Raw genomic sequence first — 13,919 nt, 5'->3', positions numbered from 1 at the left:
AATGAAAAACCCAAGACAGGAATCTTGAAGTGCAGCTCACCAGCATTTGTTATTTAAGGAAAGGGTCTGCTCTGGGTAGAGCGGCAAGTTAGAGAGTCATCCAACTGTCCAGCAGCATGGAAGGAAAGAAGCCCCCAAAGGAATAGTTGAACAAAAAATTATTCTAGAAAATTAATACAATCCAAAATAATTTTCAGGCCGGGCACAGTGGCTCATGCCTGTAATCCCAGCACTTTCGGAGGCTGAGGTGGGCAGATCACCTGAGGTCAGGAGTTCGAGACCAGCCAGGCCAACACAGTGAAACCCCTGTCTCTACTAAAAATACAAAAATTAGCCGGGCGTAGTAGCGCACACTTGTAATCCCAGCTGCTTGGGAGGCTGAGGCAGGGGAATCACTTGAACCTGGGAGGTAGAGATTGCAGTGAGCTGAGATCACACCACTGCACTCCAGCCTGGGCAACAGAGCAAGACTCCAGCTCAAAAAAAAAAACACAAAACACAAAACACAATTATTTTTATATTAAGTTATGAATCTATCCAATAATAATATATGACATGTATGAACAAAAAATGAGTTATTCAATGAGTTCATTCAAAAACCTTTTTTTTTTGTTTCTAACATATATAACATTCTATAGAATTTCTAAAAATAAAGACAAACAAGTTACAACCCTCAAGAGCTAGGGAGCTATTAGGGGAGCTCTTTACACAAAAATTATATAGTATATAATGCAACAAGCACCACAATATAGTTCTGACAATTATGCTTCTGGCTGGATTTGGAAATTGTGGCATGAAAACAAGAAGAGGTACAATCAAGTGTGGAGGAAAAAAAGAAAGCCAGATACTTAATCTTGGGTGACTGCACATGAGGAGCAAAAAGAAGTGGTATGAGCATCTCCTTCAGTAGGCCTTTTCGCTGACCCTCACCAGATCAAGTGAGAAGTCCACAAGGAGGTCCAAGGAAGCATCCATTCATAGTACTTTCCATGCTTTACAGTGATCTTTTAGGACAGAGACCAGATCTCGTCAACTTGTATAGCTTCAGTTACCAACACAATTAGTCATATTGTACCTGCTCGATAAATACTTGATAAATAAGGAATTCATTAAAAACAAATGAATGCAGGTTGGGCACAGTGGATAACTTGATGTCAAGAGTTTGAGACCAGCCTGGCCAACATGATGAAACCCTGTCTCTACTAAAAATGCAACTATTAGCTGCATGTGGTGGCATGCGCCTGTAATCCCAGCTACTCAGGAGGCTGAGGCATAAGAATTGCTTGAACCTGGAAGGTGGAGGTTGCAGTGAGCTGAGATCATGCCACCGTACCTGCACTCCAGTGTGGGTGACAGTGTAAGACTATGTCTCAAAAAAAAAAAAAAAAAAAGAATGCAGAGAGAAGAGAGTAAAAGAGAAGAAGCTATGTTCACAAAGGTAGAAGGGCCAAGAGAAAAAGCAGCAAGTAACTGCTTGGGAAATGAGGCAGGAAACAAACAGAAAAATGGGAGTAATGCAGTAACGTCACAAGCACAGGAAAGCTTAATATGTGGATTAAACATCGTGAACTTAAAAAACAGGAGTTCACAAATTTATAGGACTTTAAGAGCAGAAGCCATAGTGTAAAAAAACCTAAGTATGAGACTTTCCCTTTTTTTTTCCTGACACAGGGTCACACTCTGTTTCCCAGGCTGGGGTGCAGTAGCACAGTCCCAGCTCATTGCAGCGTCGACCTCCTGGGCTCACCTTCTGTGATACAGCCTGGAACTACAGGCACGTGCTACCAATCCTGGCTAATTTTTTATTTTTTGTAGAGATGGGTTCTGACTTATGTTGCCCAGGCTGGTCTCAAACTCCTGAACTCAGGCAATCCTCCCACTTCAGCCTCCCAAAGTGCTAGGATTATAGGCATGCGCCACCATACTGAGCCAAGTATAACACTTAACAGTGAAACACTGAATACTTTTTTCTTAAGATCAGGAATAAGGCAAGATGTTCATTTGCACCACTCCTAGTTAGTGAGCCACTACAAGTTCTAGCTAGTTCGATGGGCCAGAAAAAGGGTTTTAAAAAGTATAAAGAAGGAAAAGGAAAAAATAAAACTGTCATTATTAACACAATCAATCATGATTACATGACAATTACCTACATATACACTCACATACACACATGCACACACAATCTGAACTAGCAACTCAATTTAGGAGGTTTGCAGGATATCAGGTCAATACACAAACAGCAATTGCCTGTCTGTATACTAGCAAGTGAACAAAAAGGAATTCGAAATACAATACTTAGAGGATCACAAAAAATCCAGTACATCTAATGAAAATCTACTATATCTAATGAAAGATGTACAAAACATCTATACTGAAAACTACACAACACTGTTGAAAGAAGTTAAGTGAAGAGGTTTGTGAATGGGATACTCAGTATTATTAAAATGTCTATTCTCCACAGACTGAAAAATAGACTCAATGAAATCCCAGTCAAAATCTAACAGGCTTCTTTTTTTTTTGAGACAGACTCTTACTCTTTTGCCCAGGCTGGAGTGCACTGGGACAATCTCAGCTCACTGCAGCCTCTGCCTCCTGGGTTCAAGCAATTCTCCTGCCTCAACCTCCTGAGTAGCTGGGACTATAGGTGCCTGCCACGACACTTGGCAAATTTTTGTATTTTTAATAGAGACAGGGTTTCACCATATCGGTCAGGCTGGTCTTGGAGCTCCTGACTTCAGGTGATCCACCCACCTCAGCCTCCCAAAGTGCTAGGATTACAAGTGTGAGCCGCCACGCCTGGCCTATTTTTTTTTTTTAATGACAAGTGATTCTAAAATTTACAGAGATAGTCAAGCGATCTATAATATACAAAGCAATTAAAGGGAAGAAATCAGGCTGGGTGCAGTGTCTCATGTCTATAATCCTTGAATTTAGGGGGGCCAAGGCAGGAGGATTGCTTGAGCCCAGAGGTTTGAAACTAGCCTGGGCAACGTAGTGAGACTGCACCTCTACAAAAGTACGAATTAACTGGGCATGGTGGTGTATATCTGTAGTCCTAGCTACTTGAGAGGCTGAGGCAGGATGATCACTTGATCCCAAGGATTTCAAGGCTGCAATGAGCTATGATCATGCCATTGTACATCTTTAAAAATAAAAATTTAAAAAAAAAAAAGTTAGAGGACTTAATTATCTGATTTTAGGTCTTGTTATAAAGCTACAGTATTCAGGACAGTGTATAATTGACTTAAGAACAGACAAATAGACCAGTGGAACAGATGAGACTCACAGGTATATAGTCAACTGATTTTCAACCAAGAACTAACTCAACTGAATGGGAAAAGAACAGTGTTATCAACAAATGGTACTAGAAAGAAATAGGAAAACAGTGCAAGTAAATCTTAACAGTGTTTCATTTCATACACAAAAAAATTAGTAATGGTTTATCAACCTAAAAGACAAAACCCTAAATCTTCTTGAAGTAATCATATTAGCTCAGCAAAGATTTCTTAGATAATACATGGTAAAGCATTAACTATGAAGAAAACCCGAGAAATTGAACTTTAACTTTTTATTCATAAAGAGACATCGTTAAGAAAATGAATAGGTAAGCTACAGACAAGGAAAAGTATTCATAATATACATATCTGACAAAGAAATCATATCTAGAATACATACATAATCTTACAAATCAGCAATTAAAAGGCAACAACAATCATTTAGAAAAATTTCCCACACACAACCTCACAACAAATATAAAGGAGCCCAGGGCCTGCCTTTAACACTGCACATGTTCATTTTACCATTCGCTGAAGCTGTTTTAGAAAACTGTATGATATGAAATATATTTCAGCTCAAATATTAATCAAATCCAAGTGTACTATGGTTAGTGACAGGATCTATACATCAAATAGCAAAAGACATTCTGCCATAAAAAAAAAGGTACTGACCACAAGAATGGCCAATCAGCACATAAGAAGATGCTCAAAAATCAGTCATCAGGAAAAAGCAATTAAAATAATAATAAGATACTATCAAACACCTGCAGAAGAGCTAAAAGTTTGTTTAAAAACTGATAATACCAAATGCTGCTAAAAAATGTGGAGAAACTGGAACCCTCATGAATTGCTGGTGTAACTATAACATGGCACAACCATTTTGGAAAAACAGCTTAGCAGTTTCTTACACAGTAAAATATACATCTATCCTATGACCCAATGATTCTATTCCTAGGTATCACCCAAGAGAAATGAAATTTCATGTCCACAAAATGACCTGTACAAAAATGTTGGTAGCAATTTTATTCCTAACAGCCAATAACCAGAAACCCAAATCTTAAGGACAATTAAGATCTTTACCTTTTATTGGATATATATAAAATACCTAAACTTAAAAAGAACTTTTAAGAATTAAAAATAAAGATATAAAATAGTGATGGGGTAATTCTCCCACTCCCTCACTTTTTGTGATCTCCATACTGGAAGCAAGGAGAGAGAGAATGGAAAAGATCTGAGAGTGAGTGGGGCTGTGAGTGCTGGAGAGAATAAGGGAGAGCCAGAGAAGATTTACAGACAAAGAAAAAGCATAAAGAGATGAGAAAGGAGGAGTAAGTGGAATGACACAATTAGAGAATTCACATCCCAGGGAAGATGAGAGGGACTGGCAAAGACACAACAAAGAGGTTAGCTACAGAAAAGAGTAGGATTTCATAAAAGTTGAGAAACATACAAAGTTAAGAATGAAACACAAAAGAAATGAAGGGGCTGATGCACAGTAGATCATGCCTGTAATCCCAGCACTTTGGGCCAAGGCAGCAGGATTGCCAGATCCTAGGAATTCCACACCAGCCTGGGCAACATAGCAAGACTCCATCTCTACCAAAAAAAAAAAAAAGGAAGAAGAAGAAAGAAGAAAGAAGAGAGGAGAGAGGAGACAGGAGGGAGGAGGGAGGAGGGAGGAGGAGAAGGAAAGCCAGGCATGTTGGTGCACACGTAACTACTTGGGAGGCTAAGTGGGGAGGATGGCTTGAGCTGGAGCCCAGGAGTTCAAAGATGCCAGTGAGCTATGACTGTGCCACTGTACTCCAGCCTGGGTGACAGAGCAAGACCCTATTTCTAAAAAATATAAAAATACAGAAATGAAGGAGTTGGGGGACTGGGAAGTAACTTCATTCCCTAGCAGGTTGGATCCATGATCATGCCATTCATTGATTTTTTCCTGTCTCTTAACCCCAAAGTCAATAAGTTGTTACTAAGCCTTAGGTGTTTTTCAATTCTTTTGTGCCATTCAATGGGAAATATATGGAATGGGGAGCTTTGAGCTATTACTGTGCAATGGCTACAATATTTATCTAAAATAATGAGAGAATAACTGGCAAAGAACTAGAATCTCTATTTTGAATGATGCATGCACTGTGTCAACATACCTTAACTTTTTTGTTGCTATTGTCAGAGACAGAGTTTTGCTCTGTCACCCAGGCGAGAGTGCAGTGGCACAGTTATAGCTCACTGCAGCCTTGAAGTCCAAGACTCAAGCAATCCTCCTGCCTCAGCCTCCCAAGCAGCTAGGACTATAGGTGTGTGCCAACATGCCCGGCTAATTTTTATTTTTTAATTCTTATTTATATAGCGATAGGGTCTCACCATGTTGCCCAGGGTGGTCTCAAACTCCTGGGCTCAAGCAATCCTCTCACCTTGGCCTCCCAAAGTGCTGGGATTACAGGCATGAGGTGCCACATCCAGCTGAGATTAACTTTCATAGAAAGAAAGTTAGGTAAGTATTGTAGCACTGGCCCATCTGTTTCCTGCTCTCTGAATGATTTGTTTTGCTACTTTTAACATGTAACTACGCTTTTGGGTCTTTATCTACTTATCCTTAAAATGGAGATGTTATAGATAGTAAACATTAGAATCCTTACATTACTAAAATATTTTAAAAATCAAACATGCTCTCTTGGTTAATGTACTCATCTATACGCAGAACTTAACATTTAATAAATGATCCAATAATGAAGCTAACTCACCTCACATGGAGCAGCAAATAATTCTCAACAGGAGGAAAGAGAAAAAAATTATCTTCCATATAGCATAAATAAGCTCGTTCTTTTTCTTTTTTGAGGTGGAGTCTTGCCCTGTCGCCCAGGCTGGAGTGCAGTGGTGCGATCTTGGCTCACTGCAACCTCTGCCTCCTGGGTTCAAGAGATCCTCTTGCCTCAGCCTCCTGAGTAGCTAGGACTACAGGCATGCGCCACCATGCCTGGCTTATTTATTTATTTATTTATTTATTTTTAAGTAGAGATGGGATTTCACCATGTTGGCCAGGCTGGTCTCAAACTCCTGACCTCAGATGATCTGCATGCCTTGGCCTCCCAAAATGCTGGGATTACAGGCGTGAGCCAACCGCACCCAGCCAGCATGAATAAATCCTGATTAATGTGTTACAGCTCGACTTTCTTTTCACCATATATTTGAATACACTTTTTAAGTACTACATGATTTTCCCCTAATTTCAAAAAATGTAATATCTAAATAACTATATCTCTAGAAGGAAGAAAATTCTGTTCTAACAAGAGTCCAAATGTTTTCAGTAGAATGAAACAAGTATTTCCCTTATCAGTGTATTCTTCATTTTCTCATCTGGCAAAGACAACACTTCCAACACAAATGACACACCTTTTTGTTAGTCCTGGCTATTAACACTGCATTTTTAATTTACTTTTTAAATTTAAAAAATTTTATTTTTTGTAAAGATGTGGTCTTGCTATATTGCCCAGGCTGCTCTTGAGCTCCAGGCCTCAAACAATCCTCCCACCTCAGTCTCCCAAAGTGCTGGGATTCTAGGCATGAGCCACAACCAGGCCTCGCTGTACTTTAAAAAAATCCAAAATTCCTAAAAACAAAATTCTGTGAGTCAGTTCTATCAGACTTTCATGGTATTTTTATTTCAGTATATATTGGAAATGAAGGAACAGACGTGAACTCAGAAATGTTCCTCTAATCAGGCAGTCTCGTAATAAGAGGCAGGATCAGCCCAGCTCTACCCCTCAGAGGAACTAGCTGCCAACAGCAAGCGATTAGGTTCTGAAACAACTCCAAGGGGCTTGTCAATGTAAACTATCGGCTGCTATAAGAAATGTCAAATCCCCATGATATGATATTTTTAGAACTTCCCACCAGAGTCAACACAGGTTTACTATAAAATGCGAGAGAGCATTTCTGATGAGGAGCTGCTGCCAATGCCGAAGCACTTCTCAGCCTGCTTCCAAACGTAGATGGTATCGTCCCTCTGGATGAGGCGTGCGCCCAGATACTGTCTTGCACAGAAGCAGCTTCTCTTCACCGTGAGGGTGTTGCTGACAATACAGACAATAGTTCCGCTTCCTAGCTACTGTAACAGATTTAATTACTGGGCTATTTTGGGAGACCAAGGAAGGAAATGCCCCCCTCTCCAATTCTTCCTGCAAATTATATTTCCTGTAGTCTAGGTCACACATCTCTCCATGAGAAAAGTTTTTCAGATTAACATATACAAATTGAAAAGCCTGAGGGCAAAGAGTTAAATCACAAAACAAAAAGCATTATTCTATGTAAAAGATCAACAAAGGCTACAAAAATCCATCTGTCAGAAAAATAGTCCTCTCTGAATAAGAAGTTAGATTCAGACTTTCTGGTCAGTTATTTTTCATGAGGCCAAGAACTTCACGGTCATTGCCAATAGAAATTTATTGCCATATATAAAACACAGTGATTCTTCAACCTGTAAATACGATGAAATACTAGCAACTCATTTTAATGCAATATATGTCATATTTGTTCAATGTGCAAATAGATCTCCACTGGAAAAGTTCCAAGCTGGCCTAATGGAAAAATAGCTATTTTCTGGAAACAGTATTGTCAAAAGTAGCCATTTCACCAATGGAGATCATGTACTGAATAAAGAATATTTATACTAGGTCACACAAGCAAAGAGTAATATAGAAAAGACAATATTCCTTTCCATTTGTGACACTTCTAGAGCTTATGAGAGAGTGTTTTTGTATTCATCATCTCATTTTGGAAAATCGACCAAGGAGCAGGAAGGACTTAAGAGTGCATCCTTGAATGGGGTGTGCACTGACTGTCCTCCAAACAGATCACATGGCTTTATAAAGGCCACACAAAAAACAATGCAGCTCTCCGCTCTTGGAGGAAAAATACTAAGGAAATCAAAATGAGTATATCTTCTCTTGTGCTGAAAAACAGTTAAGAAATACTAAGAAGCTATTTTATAGACCACTGTGTTCTCTCAGATTTGAAAGCAACCCTTCATGACTGCAGTTAATGATGTGCACATTTAATAAACACCACCAAAACAAACAAACAAACAAAAGTCTGAAGAACAGACTATAACTACGTAAGAAAGCAGGTTTTCTTTCTTTCTTTCTTTTTTCTTTTCCTCGATCATTTATCAAGCACTGAAACATAGAAATGGGACTACTTCGCCCTCTTATATCCAGAAGTACCAGAAAACAGACACAAACTCCAAAAAGCCCCATGATCCCGCCTCTATTACAACCTCAGGAAGACCGTAAACTTAACAATGAAGCTTATAGACCAGACTTGGCAATAAGGGCAGAGAGATCTGAAATAGCGAACTGGAGAAGGCAGAAGAGACACTCAGGAGTCCAGATCCCATTCCACCAGACGATACACATGTAACTGCCTTGCTTGCAAAGGATGATGTGCCTGTGGTACCAGGTAGAAAGATGATTCCTAAAGCAACTGTTTCAAGCTGTGGCTCCACACCACCTCTAGAGAACTCTAAGAATCTCAAAGAATTTGGCAAAATTTCAGGACAAAATTTTATTTCAGCTAATTTATGCAAGACTGGAAAAAAAAAGTAAGAATAGATAGAAATCACCTCACTGGGACCAATTCTTACCTTAAAAACGTAAGGGAAAATAACTTATCCTTTTGAGAAAAAGGGAGATCTTGGTACATAAGAGTAGGGAAGAAGATTCACTTCTTAAAAATCAAAACTGTTCACATTATTTCATAGCGTCTTCACAGAACTGATGAAGGAGGAATTCATCTGGTAGGAAATTAGAAAGGAGAGAGTGAGCCTTTTATTCCCCCCACAGTTAACAAATCAGGAAGTCAAACTATTAACTGACTATACATTATGAAAACAAACACTGACAAGCTGGCTATTGCTCAAACGCCATCCTCAGACCCTGATGAGAAAATGGCAGTTACCTGGTCCAATTCAGGGTCTCACAAAAACAGTTAAAGAAGCAATGAAAGATTTTACTTTTTAAAACTACAAATTCCTCACCTGAACTCTTTTTCTCTCTCATTTTCTTCCCACATCTGGCCCACCACTTCATTCTTTACCTGAACTTGATTTTATTACCATCCTCCACTTAGAAGAAAGTAAAACTTCTCTCTCAAGGAAAAAAAACAGAGAAGGAAATGGACATGGAGGGGAAAAAAGCCCACTGTGAAGGAATGAGAATGAGGAATGGGAGGCCAACTGAAATACTTTATCTAAATCCTCTGAAAAGAGATTACACTGGAATTGCTCATCTAAAACAGAAACCTATCAATTTCTCTTTGTGCAGAAGTAGTAAACTTAGCCAGGCACGGTGGCTCACACCTATGATCCCAGCATTTTGGGAGGTAGAGGCGGGTGGATCACCTGAGGTTAGGAGTCTGAGACCAACCAAGCCAACATGGTGAAACCCTGTCTCTACTTAGAAAAAAAAAACCAAAAATTAGCCAAGCCTGGTGGCACACGCCTATAATTCCAACTACTTGGGAGACAGAGGTGGGAGAATCATTGGAACCCAGGAAGTGGAGGTTGCAGTGAGCCAAGATCGTGCCACTGCACTCCAGCCTGGGCAAAAGAGCGAGACTGCCTCAAAAAAAAAATAAGTAAATAAATAAAAGAAATAGTAAACTTAATAGAATAAGTAACCCAAGGATAAAGAGATCATGTTTTAACTTGGTAAGAATCCAAGAGGTAAATAAACAGGGATGTCACTACCATTAGGGCTGAGAATAGGTAACCGAAATAAACCTCATGAGAGCTGTGCAAGAAAACCAACCAATGCACAGCCCTAGCATTGTGCATAAAAGACAAGAGTTCAGAACTACTGAATATGATCACACAAAATCTAAATATCCGATAAAGAAAAACAGGCAAGAAAGATACAACTGCTACTTACTAATATTTTTTAACAAGTACAAATTTGCTTATTGCTTCCTTCAGGTATTTAAATGCTAAAATCTCAATATGATGCCTAAAATTAAACACACATTATAACACCAGTGAATCAAAATGTGAGCATTTTCCAACAATACAACATTATAATTTAAGACTTAGCAATATTTGCCTAATTTAAGTCAGTCTCTCAATGGAGGGACTGCAACTGCAGAAGCGTAATCCAGCAAGCTACTGTTGTAGAACCGAAAGATCTTCCAAGACAGTGCTATGTTCTTGCTAACATTAACAGCTGCTGAAACACATTCTTTTAAAAATCATTTTCTTTCAGGGGTGGAGTTTCAAAAAGAATTACAGGCTAAAATCTAAACAGACACTGTTCCAAAACTGAATGAGACCACAAAATGCAGACTTCCTTTAAAACAACTTTTATACTCTTTACTTGAAAGAGAGGGCAGTGACGAAGCTCTCGTTATTTGCTCTGTTTATACCACAATGGCTTCAGGACAAGAAACTGTGGGGATCATCACTAGCCAACTGGTTTAAGTGCATTATTGCTCATAGAGAAAGCTTTTGTTAAGCATAGACACTTAAAAGAAGCCCACTGGAAGTTAAGAGGGCTGTGGCATACTAAGTTATTCTGATCAGAGAAGAAAACCAACAAACAAGTGCTTGGAAGCCATCAAAACAGCACAAAGGACAACTACTTTCAGATCCAGGGAGATGACTGTTACATAAACCTTTGTAATGTAATGATTTGAAAGCCAGACACTATCCCAAGTTATTGTAAATTGAAGGAGGAAAGAATGTTAGTGGAATAATCAGAGAGATTTTAGTGTAGAATTTCTTACATTTTACAATGTAGCATTGTTAACTTATGTGAAGCTGCTGTAGGATGGACAAGGCGACAAACAAGAGAAGAGGGACATCAGATAGGATGTGGCAAGGGACAGATATAATATGTTAAAAAAAACATTTTAAAAAATCTAGGAGGGACTGGGTACAGTGGCCCATGTCTATAATCGCAGCATTTTGGGAAACTGAAACAGGCAGATCATTTGAGGCCAGGAGATCAAGAACAGACTGGTCAATATGGTGAAACCCTTTCTCTACTAAAAATATATATAAAAAAAAAATCAGTTGGGTATAGTGGTGCATGCCTGTAATCCCAGCTACTCAGGAGGCTGAGGCAGGAGAATTGCTTGAACCTGGGAGGTAGAGGTTGCAGTGAGCTGACATCATGCCACTGCACTCCAGCCTGGGTAACAGAGAGAAAGGAGAAAGAAAGAAGAAAGAAGAGAGGTAGGGGAGGAAGGGGAGAAAGAGAGGAAGGGAGGAAGTGGGGGAAGGAAGGGGAGGGGAGGGGAGGGGAGGGGAGGGGAGGGGAGGGGAGGGGAGGGGAGGGGAGGGGAGGGGAGGGGAGGGGAGGGGAGGGGAGGGGAGGTAAATCTAGAGGAAAATTCATGCTTACATAGAGAAACATGACCTGCATAAGAAAAACGCTTCCTAAAAATCAATGGAAACAAAAGTTAACCAGAATAGGACAATTTCTCCTTCAAGAGGTGTTTTCCTTTATCTTGTAATAAAATGAACACAGCTAATAAATACTTGGAGTTTAGAAGACATTAAGTCTAACACACACCATACATAGATATTTAAGAATTTCTGGCTGCCATCATCTCCAGGCAGTCCCTTATTAATCATTGGCACACCCTTCTTGATGGCGTGCTCTGTGTTCTGTGAGAAGATTATTATTAGCCAATGTTAGTAATGGCCAATTCTGGATGGTAATATTACACATGGTTTTCATTTTTGTCTTTATATTTACATGCATTTTCTACTTTTTTTACTAGTATTTTTTTAGCAGTTATTTTTAACATTTGTTGAGAATAGTGTATTAAATGAGATTTTTCTCAATGCTCTGAATGAATACAACTGAATGAACATTATTCCAAGTGATCATCAAAATACAACTAAAGGATCAAATTATAGTAGCAATGAATGCTGGACCTTGGCCTAAATCTTTACGATCAATAGACTCTATACACTTGCAGAATAGATGAATGTACACTGGCTTATCCATCTTTAAATTAAGGTCACTGTGTAGTAACACAATGGGGATACCATCACATTCAGGGAAGGAGCCAAATATTCAGATAGAAATAGAGACAGATGGTCTCTCTGCACACACTGTTTAGTAAAGCTTTCCATTTCACAAAGGGGACACCTAACTCTATAGGCCAGACTAATTCTATTCAATTGGTTTGGAAAGGAAATTTTTTTTAAAAGTGAGAGTGGGAAGCTTTTATCATCAGGGATTACCATTCACAAAACTGGGAAAGCATCTGTTACTAGATGGAATAGGGTATAATCATGCATAAAACTCCTTTAGATATTTTTCTACCCACTAAGAACTCTAGAAGTTTTGGTTAAGGTCTTACAGCACTGCACCCACAAACAAAAGATATTTGCTGCCATAAATATTATAATTTACCCAAGTTAGTCCAGAAGCCATAATGTATTGTTAAATTCCCACTAAGGTCAACCTTTTAGGCCCCTCCATTTACATATTGGCTAATGACTCAATTATTTATACAAATGCAAACCAAGGGTAATGAGGTTGGGTGGTTTGTTTTTGGTACTAAGGCATGGTCTCTTGGCTTACAATTGCAAAAAGAGATTAGGGGAAAAGTCAACTGGGTACTAAGCAAGTTCTGTGACAAACAGGATCAGTTCTTAGATTTTATTTTTTGTAGAGATGGGGGTCTCACTATATTGCCCAGGCTGGTCTCAAACTCCTGGCCTCCAAGCAATCCTCCCACCTTGGCCTTCCAAAGTACTGGAATTACAGACACAAATCATGGCACTCAGTCAAACTGGCACTCTTTGTGAACACAACCTAAATCCCTAACATGGAAGTTTTTGTAATTTGTATTAGGGAAAAGATCTTCACCTACCCACCTCATGAGGAATTTTATCAAAGGTACTGACTGATGAAGAACTATTATACCAATCAGTTTCTTAGAAACTCACTCTAAAGTCTTTCAGTTTAACTCAGCATATGTTCTAATAATAATTCTATAATTTGAATATGCAATTTTCAACAACTCCAAAATGAAAGTGGCAGGGTCTAACAAATAGCAGTGCCCTATACTGACAAAGACAACCCGACTCACAAGCATGTTCATGTACAACCACAGACGCAAAATGGCAGTTATGGCTACAAAACACAAAATTACACAGTGAGCTGTGGCTTTCTTCTACTTACTGCCAAAGACGAATTCCTGTGAGATGCCTGCTCACATATATTCCAACATGAAAATAAGGATTTATTCACATATTAAAAAGCCAACTCACATTACAAGTTGAAAATTTGGCCTTTTTGCTGCTGAATGAATAAATTTGTGTGTCCTTTTTCTCTTTAGAGCAGACGCAGTGCTGGGAGCTAAGTGCTGGTAAAGATTCCTAATAAACAATCGGAAAAAAACGAAAAAGGGTCCTCTATCTAGGAAAAGTCTTCATTTTATGTCTATCCCTAAGTGACTTATAAATGCCTTCGACTTTAGAATATAATTAAAGTTTTCTTATAAAGTAAATTGAGACAAAGTAAGAAAACTTTTGATTTTTTTTTTTTTTTTTTGAGATGGAGTTTCGCTCTTGTTACCCAGGCTGGAGTGCAATGGCGCGATCTGGGCTCACTGCAACCTCTGCCTCCTGGGTTC

The 13,919-nt window shown here is 39.0% G+C and overlaps 1 protein-coding gene across 11 annotated transcripts in view; it reads right to left on the bottom strand.

Annotated features, from left to right (window-relative positions):
• The window catches only part of SIPA1L1 (signal induced proliferation associated 1 like 1), a 385,273-nt gene that overhangs the window by 186,779 nt on the left and 184,575 nt on the right, over positions 1–13,919 (bottom strand). The window contains exon 5 of one of the 11 annotated variants that reach the window (XM_064374999.1): positions 8,917–9,066. The exons of the other annotated variants lie outside the window; for them this stretch is intronic. The gene's annotated coding sequence lies outside the window, so the exon portion shown is untranslated. The remainder of the gene's footprint in view (positions 1–8,916; positions 9,067–13,919) is intronic. 11 annotated transcript variants of the gene reach the window in all.

This window comes from Aotus nancymaae, unplaced genomic scaffold (genome assembly GCF_030222135.1).
Source record: "Aotus nancymaae isolate 86718 unplaced genomic scaffold, 86718_ANA_hifiasm-v0.15.2.pri h1tg000011l, whole genome shotgun sequence".
Lineage (NCBI taxonomy): Eukaryota > Metazoa > Chordata > Mammalia > Primates > Aotidae > Aotus > Aotus nancymaae.
The sequence above is the reverse complement of the archived record's forward strand: the minus strand, read 5'-3'. Positions and strand labels throughout refer to the sequence as shown.